Here is a 13,409-nt window from a genome sequence, read left to right as displayed (position 1 = left end):
TTTTCATGGTAAGCATATGAGATGGAAAAGTCTTGAGCAATCCTGCATCACACACTGCTATATTCTCCAATATCTGGAGATGTGCATCTGTAATAAATATTTGTAACAAAGTATGAGAATGCATCAATGTTTTTCAATGATGCATTTAAACTGAGCAACAACCACAATCAACAAACCAAGAAATAAGATTATTCACATCTCTCAAGCAGAACTAGTGTATAATCATAATCTGCCAAAAGATTTTTCAATTTTTAAATTTGCCAAATAATTTTCCAAAGATACTGATTCAGTGGACATATCACCAGAATGGACAAAAACAGACCAAAAGGTTAAAATCAATTTGATACATCTTTTAAGTAGCTAAATTCATATTGGTTTAGTTAACTGTACACCCTTTATTGTCTTCCTTTTGATGAAATTTCTTAATGAAGCTGAGAAAATAATGCTGCACACATAAAAAAAGAGGCACACTTCTACTCATTATTGTTTTTATTATACTTCTCCATTCCAGCCTGTTCTTATGATCTTGTCCCCCTCCCCCCACATACTGTTTGTCTTGTTTATGATATGCATCTAAATTTCTCACTTACTTCCCTACTATTATACAAATGTTCTGTGAATATGCATATCAGTGTGAAACGCAACGGGGAGACTAAATCCAAGACTGAAAACCTCTACATTTCTGGATGTATTCTGCTCAGATTCCATATTTCTGCACAAAACTCAAGAGTTCAGGACTCTCTGTACTCAGTTCCCACTGTAAACCTGTGCAAACACCATGATATCAAAATTCAGTAACTTAAAATTTTCAGTGCTCATGATCAAATTTGTATCAGTATAGACACATCTATGATGACAGCTTTTGTGAAAAGAAAACCATAACAGCTGCACCATTTTCTGGATCTATACAAATCTGAAATGTGTGCTTTCAATACTGCACCAAAAGGTCAGCTGCTAACTTCAGTAACGAGTCATCCAAACTCAGGTCTGTAAAGGATGGAAATTATGTTAATAAAACAATGTCCCTCACCTTTTTCAGTTACAAGTAGGACAAGCTCTCAAAATATTGTTTTTACTAAAATCTTACTTTCATTATCAACCAATCAGGGACAGTCAAACCCATATATACTCTATTTTATCTTCACTGATTTATAGTATGGTTCTCGTTCTTTCACATCTGTAGTAATGTGAGTCCTTTAACAACTCTCAATGGTTGTAAGTCTTTTTCGACCATGCTGACTGGATACACTGTAAGATAATGTTCAAGTAACAGAAATACCATGGGATAACGAGAGAACAATAAAACTGAATAGTCAAATTATCTCCCCTGCAGGGATGCTGCCAGGACTTCAGGATTTACTCTAAGTTTTGTGTGTGTGTATGTGATCTCCAATGAGGAAGTGGTGGCGGCAGGAATAGCCATTGTTAAATATCTCCCTAACACTTAAATATCTGTCACTCTTTCTTACTGTTCCACTCTGTTAAGGCTCTACTGAAATCAAAATTCTCAAAGAGATGTCATCTCTAGTTGTATAGCGATTATTAGTGTGATGTCATTGGACATGGTCACGTGGTTGTCGTGGAGTCATGGTTGGGATGTCAGAAAGACCATAGGCTTACTCCATATTTGACAGCTAATTACGATATCAAAAGAATTAAAAAATTTCTAACAATTCAGTTGGACTCGGATACTTGATTCATAGACAATGAACAGGTTCTAAAATTGATGTGTTTATTTTGGAGCTATGTTCCTCCATCACATTCAAGATTTGGATATACCAAAGGGGAAATTAGTACAGTTGCATCCTAAACTACTATCGTGGCTACTTCAAATTTATTTAATGTAAGACTTTAATGCAAGAACTCGTAGCTTCAGTGATTTTTGGGTTAAAAAATTAATTTCTTCTCAAACAACTCAATCTGGAGCAGATTACATTGTTTTTTAATGATACTGTGAGAATCCTTGATGTGTAAAACTTGTGCATGAAATGAACAACATCAGATCAGAAAATTACTACCACTGGGAAAATACTGATAGGAATATACAGAAATAATGATATTATTTAAGTAGAATATGTGGTGACAATATGAGCGCTGGTTCTACAACTTTGCAAAATACATCTTGTACAACTATTCTGTTGTTTCTAACAACACTGTAATATGGCAATAATTTCTGCCCACTTTTTACTTTAGTCACTTGCTAATTAATAGTTTTAGATTTTACAACACTAAGCACATTTTACCTTTGGACAATAACACATCATTACAAATATTTAAATTGCAAGAAAATAGAAGTTACAATTTTATTAAAAGCACTGGTACCAGTAAGACTAAAGGAGACAGTAAAAAAAACAAAGAATCAGGATGAACAGATTAGCAGTGTAGTAAAGAATCCATATATCAGAATGACATCAAGTATTTTTTCATCAATTTCATCATTAGTTAATGACACTGCTTAAAAATGTAGTGCACTAGATAATAGACTTTTTTAGTTATCCAATTTGTAATACAAATACCAAATGATGGCTTGGAACCAAGTGCCAAAAGGTCTGCGGAAAATACCACCATGATCAAAATATACATAGGAAGAACCGAACATGACCTGGGCAAATTGTATCCATTGTGTTTTTGAGTTTAACTTTACACTGATCAGTCAGTCTCTTATGTTTAATGTCATTTAATTTTTCTTTTGTTGCCATAGTGGTTCTGCCAACTAAAGATCTACACACAATTATGTTGTCTGGGGATTCTCTGATGGTCCCTACTGTTAATTGTTTCTGAATTTAATATGATTATCCTCCTCTGTGTTCGAATATTATTCTGTGCTGTGAACTCCTTTCATTGCCTGCTGTCCGAAATGCATATGCATTACTAGCTTGAACAAGTTACTGTTCTTTATGGTTGTGCAATGTTCAACATCTCACAGGTATGGCCCCATGGGTATTCTCTCTTGGATATCTCTGTTCCAAAAAGAAAAGTTTTGAACCAGAGGTCTCATTAGGATTTTAAAACTAAGAGTCCATGGCTCCAATTTTGGTAAAAATATGAGTCCCACCAGCAAAAGTTGCAGTCCCCTCCCAGAAAACTATGCAAATTATAAGAAATATTGGTTGCCATAGAGTTTAATTTCAACATTCTTTATAACACTGACATAGCTCTTGTTTGTCCATTAGAGTGAGTCTAAATTTTTTCGATCCAAGGAAGGTCTTATTCAAAGCACTAAGCTAGGCTAGGCATCACATACTTTCTTACACTTGGCTACTGTCCCTTCCAAACTATCAGTTCTAGCAACTTTAGCACTCTCCTGAATCTCATTACAATCTTCCTCAGTTTGCCATTGAACCCCAAAATACTCATTCAAGTCTAAGTCTCAACATGTCATGATTTCAAGGTCACATGCACTGCTTATTCCCTTAACTCGGAAATGAACACAATAATCAAAGCTAAAGTTGTTTATTTGATGTACTGTTATAAATGGCCACATGTACGTCTCTGGGTCTTTCTGCCTCTGAATTCAAGCACTGTTAATATCAGTAGATTTTCCCACCCAGCTGCCAGTCAAAGCCTTTGATCTTGCCGCTTAGCTATTGCAGCATGTTCTTCTGATGTACTCTTATAATGGTGACGAATTGGGGGGGAGGCTTTCAGCCACTAAATTCTGTCATTTCAAATATCAGCACAGCTAACTGATCAACACATTTTCCCGCTATGCAGGTGACTGAAGCAGGACTGGCAAGTCTTTGAATTTTACTGCCCACCTAAATAAAAAAAATTGGCATCCAAATACGCCTGATTATAAGCGTTATGAGACCTCTGTCAGTTTTCACTAACCTGAACTCTGCCAAAGATTCACTTCCTTGAATCAGTGCTTTGCTGCCTCTTATGCCTGATTTTTCTCTTCCATAATGCTGTATTAGGGTTTTAAGTCCAACATTCCCATATTCTGCTTGTTCAGACATGGGTATCTTGAATATAACTGGCATATTGTCCATCCAACATGTACATCAGACTCGCACTCAACATCAATTTTGGGCTCAAAATCACACACTGGTATTTCCAGTGACACTTTCCCAATGTCCAACAGAACGATATACATGAAATTCATTGTCATCATAGCTATCACCAGCCAGTATTTGCCGACTGAAAACGTCGTCTGAAGACAAACCATGTTGTGATTCAGCCATTTTGGTTTCCTGTGTGACCCTTATTCGAAACATGCATTTGTAAAACTTCCATGCTGAAAGTAAGGCTAAAACTACCATAAAATGCTTGTTCCAGGGTCCAATGAACCAATCAAATTTAGTTTAACGGCCATTCATGTCGAACAGAAGTATCCAGATATATGGATGTCGCATCATGCGCTGTGAGACAGCTGTGGCAGCATGAATTACGTAACGAAATGCACTTTTAAAATGCACATTTTTTATATCCACGACGTTGATGCAATTTGCTGAACGCGTATCACTGCTTTAAAAATACGCGAATTTGTACAAATTACGTGCACTTGCGTGTACTGGCATCAAGTTCTGATCCAATGTTTTATTCAAGTTAGACTGCTAGGAGGGGGTTAGATGCGATTTGAAATATATACAGTAGCCCCCCTCTTATAAGGCCACCCCTATTGCAGCAGGGAAGCAGCCTTATAATGAGGGTGGCCTTTCTAGAGGGGGATGACAAATGCGAATAGTAAATACATATGAAGAAAGTCACAAGTACATTTAATTGTAAAACATTCAATATTTTCATTAAAAAATCACATGCATGTTGTGAAATAAATGTAAAACAAATTGTTTCATCATTTTCAAAAGAATGTTATGAAAAACCATTGATAGAGTTTCAAAACTGTCTTTATAATTATGTTGCAGATCTCATCATCTGTCACTTTGTTGGTAACAGTCTTAAAAAAAACAAACCAGTCTCGTCACAATTAAAAATATCCTTGCTGTCATATCCCCTGCATATATCGTTTAGTCTTTTGTTCCAATCTTCAACAACTTCATTATCATCAGCCAATTCTCCACTAATGGACAGAACACTTAATATTTTGTCGCACTTGAAATCTGTGCAACCATCCATTACTTGCAGTAAAGTCGTCATATCTCAATTCAACTACAAAATTGTTGCTTTTTCTTGTCATTCAAATCAGGATACAAACATCTCTTGGCTCAAACAACCTTACTTTCTCCGTCCATTTCACCTTCCCACTTCTGCAGAATTGTTTCATGCTGACTTGTGTATGGTACATTGATACTGCCACTTCTCAGCTGTTACTAATGTTCAATAATTGTAATCTTAACAATTATCGGAGTGACTAAACCAGACATCTTATGATAACAAAGCAGTAAGGCTAATTGGATTATATGTACTTACCCTTTTGTATGGATTAAAATCTGAGTCTTTCTCGGCTTTATGGAAAAAATGTGGCTTCTTGTGAGGAGTAAATAATATAATATTAACCTTAGTGGTACATGTACTTTAGTCAACACTTCTTTCAGTAACGAAAACCTGACATCGGGAAACAGACATCGGATTACTTAACACACGTTATGAATAAAATAATGGTTCTGGATACATATTAAAATAAAATGCGTCCGCTTGTGAGGGGTAAATTTTATATTATTGCACTAATATGCCGGCCGCTGGTTGCGTTAGCTGGATGGCCTATCGTGAGGGGTACTTTTGAATACAAACTAGTCGGTGCCAACGGATTCTGGCCATAAGGAGTGGGTGGCCGCTGGTCAGGGGCCATTCAAGAGAGGGACTACTGTATTCGTTTTTTTTTCTTCTGACAACCCCACCAGCGATTTCTCATTTTGTTAAGACAACCCACAACAGAAGTGATTTTCCTAACCAACCTTCCACTGTTAGAACCAAATAGTTTGAAACACAACCTCCTACAGAAGTTTTTTTTAAGTGCCATCCGGGGGGAGGGGGAGGGATATATATGTTTTACTGGAACAGCCCGTGATATACATGGCTAAAGAAAAAGAATACTAATGGCTTATTAAAAATAATTTTTATTCCATCCTGGTAATACATAAAACCATTAATTAGGAACCATATAATAGTTTCAACCAACAAGTTTACATTGCATATAATCATTTTCAGAAACGAGAGAGAGAGAGAGAGAGAGAGAGAGAGCATACCATCAAAGAAGAGCTTGAAAAGAGAGTCAAATGTTGCATCATTCTTTGTTAGATTAATTATTCCCTGGATAGCATCATCTGCCATTTGAGCTTCCTGAAATACAATTAAATAAAAGAATTATGACATGATGCAAAAATCAGACAAAAGTGAACTACTGAACAGAGTAAATGAGTAAATGGTGTCTTTTAGTATCATACAGGTTGGTTATCCTCCTGTCAAAGAATGACTTCCCTGACAAGTCCTGTGCAAAACAAGACAATAAACACATATGAATACTACGACAATATCAAGATCAACAAAAATGTCCAAGACAATATCAAGATCAATGAACATGTCCAAAACAATGTCAAGATCAATGAACATGTCTGGAACAATATCAAGATCAATGAACATGTCCAAGATAATATCAAGATCAATGAACATGTCTGGAACAATATCAAGATCGATGAACATGTCCAAGACAATATCAAGATCAATGAACATGTCTGGAACAATATCAAGATCAATGAACATGTTTGGAACAATATCAAGATCAATGAACATGTCTGGAACAATATCAAAATCAATGAACATATCTGAAAATATCAAGATTAACATATCTGAAAATATCAATATCAAGATCAATGAACATGTTTAAGGCAATATCAAGAAACCACATACAGATTTTTGTTGAATCTATAAGGAATGTTTTGAGGAAGAAAAAAAAGTAATTTTCAATCTATTATTCAAGGTATTCAATACATATCCACAAACTGGATTAAATGACAAAAATCCATTGAAATTTGTGTTAAGACGCTCACAAGCCATTACAGCTAAAAATCAAAATAGACAATTCACTTTGAAATCACTATCAACTTGTTCACTGGAATACAACCAAATAGAAATTATGGTCAAATTCACTTGTATATGTATAAATCTCTGTGTTCATATACTCAATGAAGTAGACAAATGCAGGCTATGACCTTTGATTTGACTCCAAGGTAAATTCGGTCTGGTTTTCAAAACTCCTTCACAAAGATGCTGATTAGCTGATCAAGAGACACAAACCATTTTCATTCAGAATAATATAAAATCTGTGTCAAGTATTTTAATCAAAACCCCTTGCCAATGCCACCATTCCCACAAGAAGAGTAATGTTAACATGATTTTAGACAGCTATGCAGGATGTATTAGAATCACTGCAATACAAGAATAACTATGTATTGCAAGAATGTTAGTATAGTCATAATGTTGGACATTTGATCAGGACCATTTTTATTTAGGTCCAATTAGATATCATAAGAAGTCTTTTAGTAACTCAACCCCTTTACATTATGACTATTCAGAATTAGCTATAACATTTTCAAGATGTTCACTACAGCAGCCATACTGATGTCAGATCAGCACCTAGTTTTTTTTAGGTCTAACCAGAAGTCTTTTAGTGAAAGCCATGTCATTATGACCATCGGTTTCAGGCTCAACAAGATTTTAAGGCTGGCTATATTACATGTCAGATATACATTATTTCATTTGGAGATGACAAGAAATCTTAGTGAAAACCCCTTCTAGCTAAGACCATCTGTTTAGAAGTAGCAATAAAAGATTTGTGAGGTATGTTGAAGGTTCAACAAGCACTATTTTCAAAAAGTACCATGTATTACATTTTCAAATATGTATGTCTGATTGGTACTATTTCCTTTTGGACCAACTAGGCATCATATGAAGGCTTAAAGTGACAATACCAGACCATCTGTTTAGGAAAATTATTGATAACAAGAATTTCAAGATTGGATATAGGAGGACATGTCTGACAATCACCTTTTCATACAGAAAAGTCGGAGGGACAAGCGCAGAAATTTTGCCTGGTTTAGGGTCCAGACACATGGCTGGGTCAGTTTTTATTGGGTCTGGTTTCTCTATTCCCATTCTGTCCAGTATCCCCACCCCCATTTCTGTCAACCCAGCAAAATCAAATTTTTATCTTAAAACCTGGTCAGGCAAAGTATTTCTGAGAAGTGTAAAACCCAGCCATGTTAGAAACAACAAGACATCATACTGAGTCTTTTAGTGAAAACCCCATGTCAACTTTATAATCATTTAGAATAAGTAGCAATAAAACAACTTTCAAGAAGGATGACATGTTGGCCATATTGGATGTCTAATCAGCACCATTTTATTTTGGAACCTATTAGAGATCAGAATTAGTCTTTTAGGTGGGAAACCAACTGTCAATATCACCATCCATTCAGACTGAGTAGTGATTGTCAAAACAGACGAAACTCATTTACAAAAAGCCCATATTGATACAACCATCCATTAAGAAGTAGCAATAGCAAGAATTTCTAAATGGCTTCCACGATGTGCACAACAGATGTCCTAGGGGTGCCATTTTCATTTAGGACCGAATAGACCCTGGGAGGAATCTCTCTGTAAATGAGGTGGCAATCCTCCTAGTAGTTTTGGTGGAGTAGCAATATCAAATTTGTGCTAATGAATGTACTGACAAAAGGACACTGCATATGCTATTTTGGTCTGTGACCAAAAGAGCTAAAAGTATAACTTGACAATACCTGCTGTCTTCCATCTAAACATAATATTTTCATGATCTGAACTCATTTTAGTACCAAGTTTGCGTTGTGAGCCTGTGTCAGTTACCTCTGTGATATGTTCTACACTGACAACAAGCAGGCAAAACTGACAAAGTTATCAATAAGTGTTGTTTGCTAGAATTTTCAACAATGATGAGGTTCATAGCTTGTTACGGATAGAAAATGTCAGCATACATTCTCAAGGTGTGAATCTGCATCACTCAGACCAGGGACGAAAAAGTAGTCATGCTTCCTCTGGATAGCCCATCTTTACATGGTCAAAATGAGAGGACAAGTGGTTTCCCTGAGCCCTGGAAATGCAGACCTGCTAACCCTGACAAGTCTATCTCAGTAAGGCAGTTGATTTGTTTCCATAAGATTGACCAATTTTCAGTAAGGTGTAACAAAATATCAATAACTGCTATTGTAAAGCTGGAAACGTAATTAAAAATCTGACGCAGCGATGATAAACATTATGTTCAACTGAAAAGTTTGTAAAGTACACATAGACTTTATTTACCACTAGTACAGTTGCACAAACTTTAGTTCCAAGCCCTATGCAACTCAATGGCTTGTTGCTATCTCTCAACTTGACATGATTCTTGAAAATTATTTTTCCATTTCACACGACGATGGCAATCATATCTCCAGCCAGGAGATATACTCAAATTGGCACGTGATGTCCAATAAATGTAATTGTATCCTTTCCAGCTTTTATTCACAAGAATCTGAATACTCCTTTTTATTCTTCTGTGCTGGTTATTAACACCTTTTTAGAGGCTTATTTTCCCTTTTATCTTTATCACTTTCTGGATGCCATTAAAAAAATTCTATAATCAACAGTTTGATCATGCAGATGCTTTGCATAAACATATAGGTGCAGTTTAAAGCATCTGGGGTACTGCTGTAAAGTTAGTCTGCTTCTCTGACTTATTTCACTAATCCTAATATGAAACCTGGATCTACATGAACCGATTATCCAGATTTCTTGGCAACTATCATTTTCCCATAGTTTTTGTTTGTATACCTAAGTCAGTATTTTATGGGTCATTTTTGTAAGACTTATGGCAAATTCATAAGAGTTGGCAGGTCTGGAAATGTCTGGTTGGTGACCTAACATCAGGGTTAGCAACATACTTCTTTCACAATTTTCAAGGTTATTTCAAGGTTCAAAATCATGCTTTTCAAGGTGCATTATTACATTAATTTTAAAGGATATATAAATGAAACTGTATGTAAACACAAGTTAATACTTACTATTATTCCATATGAGGAACACTTCTTGCAAACATATTTTTAAAAAAACCAACATGAAGTCAATAGCATGATCATTGATATCGTGAATTTTTCATTTCTTGCAGCTTGTCATCAAGCTGTTTTTCAAGACCTCTCAAGTTTAGCAATTTTGTCTTTTTCACGTTTCCTCATATTATTTTGATGTCATGATAAAGGAAATTTTCTTTGCTTTCAATGTATAATCAGCAGCAGCTGTCATGGTCTCAATGTCTTTTTCAGTAACATCCTTTCTTCTGCACTAATCCCCATAAACAACAAAAAGTAAAGATACTTATTTTTTTATATTATCGCTTATTTAAAAACAGTGTATGGATATTTTAAACTATTTCATATTAGATATATTAATCATTCTCTCAGCTTAGCTGTAATCTATAATTTTAGACTTATCGTGTTCATTGCAATTAACATCAGTCCTATTTCCATTCCATCAAATATTAAGACTATATATAGTTTCTATATTAGAACTTGAATCTCTGTGTTCACAGACATACCTCTTTCATCAAAAATGATTTCATGCTGAAGGTTTCTTGTTTTGCCTGTATTAAGTGCCATTACAAGAGCTTGTTTTTTTTTTTCTTCAGCTGCATGTGATTGTGGAGCACTTTCTCCCACTGCACACAAATCAAAATCCTTCTGGCATAATTTGCATTTGCAAAGCTCTCTGAGAAAGATCTCATAATCCAAACTTTATATTTTTCTTCATCTAGCCACCAAAGTTATAATCGGCAGCTAGCCATGTCAAAGCAAATGATTCAAACTAAAACCACTGCTACATCCGGGTTTCGTACAATCGGAAGTTCAAAATGTAAGACTGCGCAGTGGCCAGTTGTGAAAAAATTTCCTTTCCGGCACAAACTTAGTAAGAGATTGTTTTTTGTTGCTTTTTCTCATTTCTTTTTATTTAATTCTGTAAAACAAAAACTATTTATTAATGAAAATCAAGGCTTTTCAAGGTACCCACACAATATTTTGAATTTTCAAGGTGTTGTCAAGGCCTTACGGAAACAATTCATTTTTCAAGGCTTTTCAAGGTCCAAGAGTGGGGCCCAGACTGGCTGAGTGTCTAAAGCGCTCACCATTATGGATCATTGCCATCTCACCTCTGTGTGGGTTTGAAGCTCAGGCTCAGCCAATATGGGTATGTGAGAATGCTTGCTGGTAGCTTCTCGTGGGTTTGTGGTTCTTTCCGGGTTTTTCCAGGTTCTTCCTCCACCATTAACACTGGCTGCCTTGTATAGCCTATCTTGTGCTGAAAAATGGCGTCAAACCCTATAACAACAACAAGAAGGTCCCCTACGGACCCTAACATGGTGGCCAGTAATAATGGTGGAGGAAGAACCTGGGAAAACCCTGGAAAGAACCACCGACCCACAAGAAACTATGGGCAAGCTTTCTCACACACCCACATTAGCCGAATCTGAGACTTGAACCCACGCAGACAGAGGTGAGATGGCAGTGATCCGTAACGGAGAGCGCTTTAGACCACTCGGCCACTCAATGTGACTGAATGGACTGTGTGTATTTTATACAAGAACACATAGAGCATGGGTTTCTATATTGAAAATTGCCACAACAGTTAGTAGATTTCTACATATTTAGAACAGTCTTGTAGTCAAATTCACTCCAAAGGCAAACTGGGGTTGTCAAATTACTACTGACAATGATGTTGTGTTTCCCATGCAAACTACCAAAATACACCAATCCCCTGATAACTTGCACCCTGATAACTCGTGAAATCGCTTATAACGAGATGTCAGGCGTGGATCCCATTTTGTCAAACAGAAAATAACCCCCAAAGTTGATCCCTAATTCTTGAATTTGCACCAAAAAATCGTCACTGAAATTGGCAATTGAAATGACATATTGCTCGTTTTATGGTCGAAAACAGTAGATATGACCTGGTAATTTTAATCAACATTTCGAAATTATCAACTTTAATAAGAAGTCATATAACTGGTTACATTTTCTTTCCAAACAACATTCTTAGTACAATCTAATTAAAGATACTCAAGGAAATTTCGATCCATGAAAATGTCACTTATGCCTAGTGTAGGCAATACATTAATATTTAAATGCCAATTAAATGATGTTTATTAAGTGAAATTTGTGTTTTAACTCTATCTTTTAGTTCCACTTAATTGTAATCATCATAAATGCAATGTGCATTTAAATGTAAAATGTGTCAATCTACCGTAACAGCTATGTCTGCAAGCATTTCTCTGAGAACCTTATTAAGCGCCGACAGTTTTTTGATAACTTGCAGAAGTATTTGTTATAGTGTTCCTCTGAAGTAAAAGCTGGCCTCCTTTGTATTATCACATAAATTATGTCTTTGGAATCAAATAAAGGAGGTGAAATAAAAAAAAGTTAAAAGGCACACAAATCCTACATACTTAAAATCTAGCAGACAAGGTCACATGTCTGGTGAACTCACTTCATTTGATCTGTTGAACACTGTCATAAATGTTATTGTGTATGTAACATAAACTACCTTAAATTAACAGACTCATTCATAACTGTGATCAAGGATAGCAAGACAATCAAACAAAATGAATACTTTGTAAAATAAAGAGCATGGTTTCACAGATAAGGACCATTATGGGCAAGTGATTTTCAGAGAAGTGGCACTTAGAGATATCCTCCAGGATGATAAGAAGTTTCATCATTACTTTAAATGAAATTGACATCAATATTGTACTAATTGAACAATACAAATATTGAGTTTCAATGTAGGCGATTGTCTCACAAAATAAATGTCACTAGTTTTTTTTAATAAAAAAGGAATCTCCTTTGATGGTATTTCAAATAGAAACAATATAGGTAATGGTCAGCAAAAAGAACCAACAAAACACTGAACAGACATGTGACAAGTGTGAATGATTAATTGTCAACATACAATAAAGAATTACTATCACAAACATTGCAGTATTATTACAATTTCGTTTTTTCAAAATGTTGTGATTGTGCAATACAATTTTAAGCTCAGGAAGTTTCTGTCTGGTGTTCCATGAAAAGGGGCTATAAGGGCTCTGGGTCAAATTAATAGAGACCTTTGCACTTTCAAGGGAACCTGACTCTTATGCATTTATTTAGTAACTGCTTGCATCTTACATCAATGATGTTATGAACATTACATGTTCCTGTAAATTACTAATTCATACCAGCAGCTTTCCTTATAAAATTATTGTTCATTTATCACATATTCTTATTCAATATAAGAATTTCTACACAACAGATACATGAAATAATAATGTCTATATTTACATTAGCATTACCATGTATATTTTATTTCAGCTGCAGCACAGTTAACAAAATTAAACATTATTTTTAATTTTTGTCATTCTGAAGTTAACCTTTTCTTCTGGAATATGAGCACTGTAATTATACCATTCTGCTGAG

The sequence above is a fragment of the Sinohyriopsis cumingii genome, chromosome 12, assembly GCF_028554795.1.
Source record: "Sinohyriopsis cumingii isolate HCF-2022 chromosome 12, ASM2855479v2, whole genome shotgun sequence".
Taxonomy (NCBI): Eukaryota; Metazoa; Mollusca; class Bivalvia; order Unionida; family Unionidae; genus Sinohyriopsis; species Sinohyriopsis cumingii.
Note: the sequence above shows the minus strand (reverse complement) of the source record.